Below are 6000 nucleotides of genomic sequence, written 5' to 3' on the forward strand. Positions count from 1 at the left end.
GCCGCTGCGGGAAGGGTTATACCCTAGGGGTGGGGGAAGAGGAGAGCCGGGGTGGAGGTCTGGGGGTCCTGCGGGCTTTCAGCCGTCTAAGCGGCAGTCTCCCGGGGCTGCGAACTTGGGTCCGCCCTCGCGGGCCCCACCTGCGGGAGCGCGTGTCCAGCGCGGCGCGGTGGTCGAGACCCCAGGGCGACCGGGAAGGCCCACGGGAAGAATTTCGTGCACTACGTACGTTTTGGGAAAATCGAGGCCCGCCTCAACCGCCCAGCTTGGGGGCGCAGGGTCCAGCGGCCCTGGGGACGAGGCCCAGCCAGGAGGACAGCGGGATCTGCTCCGAAAGCAAAAGGGGGTGCCGAGGCGTCGTTTCCATGACGCGAACGCGATCGTCCGGGGATGGCTTTCTCGACCCCCGCGCACCGGGTCGCGGCGGACAGTACCGGCGCTCGCTGCCAGCCCCCAAGCTCGCGGGCCTCCCGTTTAGGTCTTTTAAGGCACTGCCATCGTGTGGCTGTATCTTGCTTTAGCCTATTTGGAGTTCCAGGCTTTATTCTCCTCTTGTTAATTACTCCAAAAAGAAGTTCTCTTGAACGGATAGGGCAATCTACAGCAGTTCCACCTGGATTCCTCGGGGGGGGAAAGATGAGGTATATAATCGAAGCCGTGACAGGGTGTTAAATCGCTAGCTCTTCACATTGTAAAGGGCAGGAATAGACTCCGTATGGGAGACCTTTTTTTCTTTACGTTTTGCTGTTGTTTCGGGCAAGCATTCTTGGTCTGTTCCACTTTTTATAACACTGTTCCTGTTCGAACCTTGCCTGCAGCTAGCATTTCTTCTCTGTTTGGTCTTCTTGTGCACCCAGACGTTCGGTTCAAACACTGAGCCCCTCCACAAACCCCTGTCTCAGTTTTCAGCAGTCAATTCCAGGGGTACTTTCTAAAGATATGCTATGAGACATAAGTTTTCTAAAAGGACAAACATATTGCTGTGGAATTACTCAGAGAGAGTAACAATGTTGATATTACACTTCTTAGGAATTGCCTATTAAAGGTAAAATCCAGGCATGCATCGTGTGGGCTCATACACACCCAGAGAAGAGGCCTAGCACAAATGTCTTGGTTCTCACTTATTTAGGAAGTCATAGAAACACTATAAAAACTCTTGCTAATCAATTAAGAGGCACAAATGGAATATTTATAAGGAAGTCATAGAAACACTATAAAAACTCTTGCTAATCAATTAAGAGGCACAAATTGAATATTTATATGGAAAGGCCATATTCTCATAAAAAACAGCAATTCGGGGACTAATTCAATGAGACGATCAGTAGACTCAGATAACAGATTAAATGTTAATATATTTGTTAAAACTGGCTTGAGTTTACAAGATGATAATGCATACTGAAATGTTACCTTGGGGTTGAGCTTGAAGGAGATACTACGCTTACATTTTTAAAATGTATTAACCAGTAATTTATAATCACTTTTAGATTATTACTTTTCTTCCCTTTTCAGTAAAGGAGAGGAGAGAGATCATAAAACAAAAAAGTGTGGATTTGTTATGAAGGTTGAGAACAAAGATTTATTAAGCAATTTGAACAGTTTAGTTTTTGTGATAATGATTGTGGTTATTTCTTAAATGTCTCAAATTACTGTCTGTATTTCTGGGTCCTTTAGTAATTCTGCTATTAATTTACTCAAGATAAATGAAAATTTGTTCTTAATAATTTCTTGTTATTTCAGCCTTCTTGACTTTTTTTTTTTTTTTTTTTTTTTGGAATTCTCAATAGAACTGACAAAAGGAAGATGTGAAGTAAGCAAGCCTTCTGGTTGGAATTTTTGATTCCCCAGTGTCTGCCATTGAGCACAGATGAGTTCAAACAAAATCCATGCATGAATCAGTGGTTAGAAATTTAGGAGGCTGGAATGCTTAAAATACAGAGCTAGAAAGTAAGTCTGATTTCCTCTTTTCATTCTTAACACAGAGTGACTTTACTTCCGCTCTCTCCCTGGGGATCAAATTTGCATGCTTCATATGATACAAGAGCAGTTCTGCTCCAAAGAAAAGTCTGAAAAGTAAAAATGATTTTTAGGCAGTGCTTTCTGAACTTAAATATGAAGTGACATTTCAAGACAAGGGAAATTGTTGGTTTTAGTGCCCTCCTCAGATTGTTGTTTATAACTAACAGAGTAGATATTTTTGTTACCCTTCTGCCTTAGGGCCAATTTTAAATTTATAGTGTATTTTCACATGCATTGTGTCAGGTAATAAATGAGGTTACAAATATAGAATTTTCCAATAAACTTTACTCCTAATGTATGACATTATAAAGCTGCAGAACACTGCCAGAAGAATAAACCCAGTTAGCATTGGAGGCACGTAGCCCTTGTGCTGTTAAAGCCCTGTGTATTTTATTAAAAACCTATTGTGATGGAACCTGATAAGGTGGTAGTGTGAGAAGTTCCAGTACTCTGTCCTCTAAAGGAACTTTGCAAGACTGGCAGAAATCTCTTTCTCAAGGCTCTGGGAACAGTTAAAAGGTAGCAATAACAGGGTGAGTGCAAATTAAAAAAAGGCAACTTAAAAATGGTAGGAAAACCTCCTTGTGGTGCCCTTCCTGGCCCCATCCCCTCTTGGTCTCCACACAGAACAAGCCTGAGTTCCCAGTGCAGGTACCCAGTTCCAGTTCCAGAGGGAGCAGAGGAGCCCTTGTGCACATACTGGCTGTCTGCACATCAGTGCCAATCTCTCCGTGTGGTGGCCTGAGGGACCAAACCAGGTCATTTGTTGCAGGTTTGCCATCCCAGAACTTGCACTGAGTGTAGAGGAGGCACAGAGCTGTCCTCAAGAATGCTGTAGGAGAACAGTCAAATTGTAGCTACCTGGGGCAAAGGATTGGCTGTGGGACATATAATATGGCACCCAGGACTATGACACTGGGAGACATTTGGGTCCACATAAATAAGGGAATTCCTAGGAACATGCATGCACATCCGGAACAAGATGTGTGCACAGAAAAGACTGGGGAGTCCGTACAATTTTGCCTCGGGATATTCTCTAAACATTTTGAATGGATAATCTCTGAAGGATGACAATTGCATAGCCCCATCTACAAATACTGGGGGCAGGTGTTTTCTTTTCTTTCTTTCTTTCTTTCTTTCTTTTTTTTTCAGTACACTCCAAGGAGATCTCTGTCATAATGCTAGCTGGATACAAGCTTAAACAACAGATACCTCAGTGTCTAAATTCCAAAGACAACACATTAAAATATCAAAATCCCCAGGTTTCAACAAAACATTGTAAAACAAGGAAATAGGAAATGATGTGATCCATGCAAAGGAACATGATGAAGCATTAGAAACCATCAATGAGGAGAACTAGACCTGGGATATACCAGACAAAGACTTTCAAAAAATGGCCCTAAATATGCTCAAAATGATCATTGAAACCATGGAAAAGAAAGAAAGGAAATCAGGAAAACAATAGATGAACACAAAGAGAATGTGAATAAGGAGACAGAAATCTTGAAAAAAAACAGAGCTGAAGATCACAGTAATGGAAATAACAAAATTCCCTACAGGTATTCAACAGCAGATTGTTGGAAAAAACAATCAGTGAACTTGAAGATAAGACAAATTAAATCATTCAATGTGAAGAGCAAAAAGGAAAAAGAATGAAGAAATGTAAAGACAGCCTGAGAAACCCATGGAACATCATCAAGCTTGGCAACATACATGTTGTGCTGGTCTGGATGTGTTATGACCCCCAAAATGCCATGTTCTTTAATGCAGTCTTGTGAGGACAGACATATTAGTGTTGATTAGGTTGCAATCTTTGGATTGAGTTGTGTCCATGGAGATGTGACCCACCCAACTGTAAGTGATTACTCTGAGCTATTCCCATGGAGGTGTGGCCCTGCCCATTCGGGGTGGGTCTTGGTTGACTTACTGGAGTACTTTAAAAAGAGCCACACAGGCCCAGATGCTGCTACAGCCAAGAGGGATATTTTGGAGATGGCCATTGAAAGAAGACTTTTGCTGACATTTTGCTGTGGAGAAGCTAAAAGAGGACAAAACACCCCAAGAGCAACATTTTGAAGAATGCACAAGAGTTGAGAGAGGAGCTGAAACACAACCCGGGATCAGCAGACACCAGCCATGTACCTTCCCAGCTAACAGAGGTTTTCCAGACACCATTGGCCTTCCTTCACTGAAGGTATACTTGTGTTGATGCCTTAATTTGGACATTTTCATGGCCTTCATACTGTAAACTTGTAACCAAACAAACCCCTCTTATAAAAGCCAATCCATTTCTGGTATTTTGCATGACAGCAGCATTAGCAAACTGGAACACATATTGTGGGAATCCTGGAAGAAGAAGAGAGAGAGAAATGGGTAGAGAGAATATTCAAAGAAATAATGAAAAAAACTGCCCAAATTTAATGAAAGACAAATATACACATCCAGAAAGCTCAATGAATTCCAAGCAGAATAAACATATAGAAAAACACCAAGACATATATTAATCAAACTGTCGAATGTCGAAAAAAAAGAATCTGGCAAATCACAAAAGAGAGGGAATGCTTCTTGTACAAAGGGGCCTCAGTAAGATTAAATGCTGATTTTTCCACAGAAGCAATGGAAGCAAGAAGGCAGTGGGAGGACATATATAAAGTGCTGAAAGGAAAAAATGGCCAGCCAAGTATTTTTATGTGTGTGTATATGGTAACAGAATAAAAATTTTTAAAAATCCATGGAACTACACTACACTAATGGTGAACACTAAGTTAATAATAGTACAATTATAAAATAATACTATTGTTGTAACATATGTTCCACACCTTTGCAAGTTGTTGGTGGGGTGGTAGTGTATGGGAATCCTGTCTTTTTTTTTTTTTTTTTTTACATTTCTTATTGTGAAATATAACATATACAGAAAACTGATAGCTTTCAAAATATAATTTAGCAAGTAGTTATAGAGAAAATTTCAAAGAATATCATGGGTTACACTTCCACCATTTCTGATGTTTCCTGCTAGCTGTTCTAATACCCTACAGAATTAAAATATATATATATATATATATATATTTATATAAAGATTCAGTATTCGTATCCCTTTGTTAAATCCTATCTTGTCTGTTACTACTCCTCCCTCTCATTTGATCACTGTCTTAATCTTCAGGGGTATCTGGGCAGTGACCACCCTAACTTGTTCATATTGAAAAGGGGTGTCAACATTATGGGAAAGGTAACACATCTGGTTGATGTTCTTGAAGAGGCTGTTGCCTCTGGGTTTTGGGACTTATCTGGCATAGGAAAACTCTGGAGGATTTAAATTTCTGAAAAATAAACTTAGTGAGTGAAATTTTATTTATCGAGTCTCTGATATGGACCTGGGTATTCTTTAGGATTTTGGAGGCTACTGTTGATTTGGGTTTGGCATACTGTGACCATTTGGAATATCTACCTGGAGCTTGCATAAGAGTAACCACCAGGAGAGCCTCTGGACTCTATTTGAAATTTCTTAGCCACTGAAACCTTATTTTGTTACCTTTCCTTTCCCCCTTTTGGTCAAAAAGACGTTCTCAATTCCTTGATGTCTAGGCCATGCTCATTCCTGGGAGTTGTGGCCCACATCACTGGGGAAACTCACTCCACTTGGAGTCATGTCCCATGTAATGGGATGTTAATGTATTTATTTGCCAAATTGGGCTTAGAGAGAAAGGCAACATCTGAGCAACAAAAGAGATTCTCTGGAGGTGCCACATAGGCATAATTATAGGTAGGTTTAGCCTCTCTTTACAGCCATAAGTTTCACAAGAGCAAGCCTCAAGATCAAGGGCCTGACATTAAATAGAGGGTTCTGAATTTCAAATAGCAGATATTCTGTCCAGATAATCATACCATCTACACTTAGTTGTACAATCATCATTACTCCCAATTTCAAACAATTATAACCTAAATGCCCCAAAGTTCTTATTACCCCCTAATTATTTATCCCTAGTA

This window comes from Choloepus didactylus, chromosome 14, assembly GCF_015220235.1.
Source record: "Choloepus didactylus isolate mChoDid1 chromosome 14, mChoDid1.pri, whole genome shotgun sequence".
Taxonomy (NCBI): domain Eukaryota; kingdom Metazoa; phylum Chordata; class Mammalia; order Pilosa; family Megalonychidae; genus Choloepus; species Choloepus didactylus.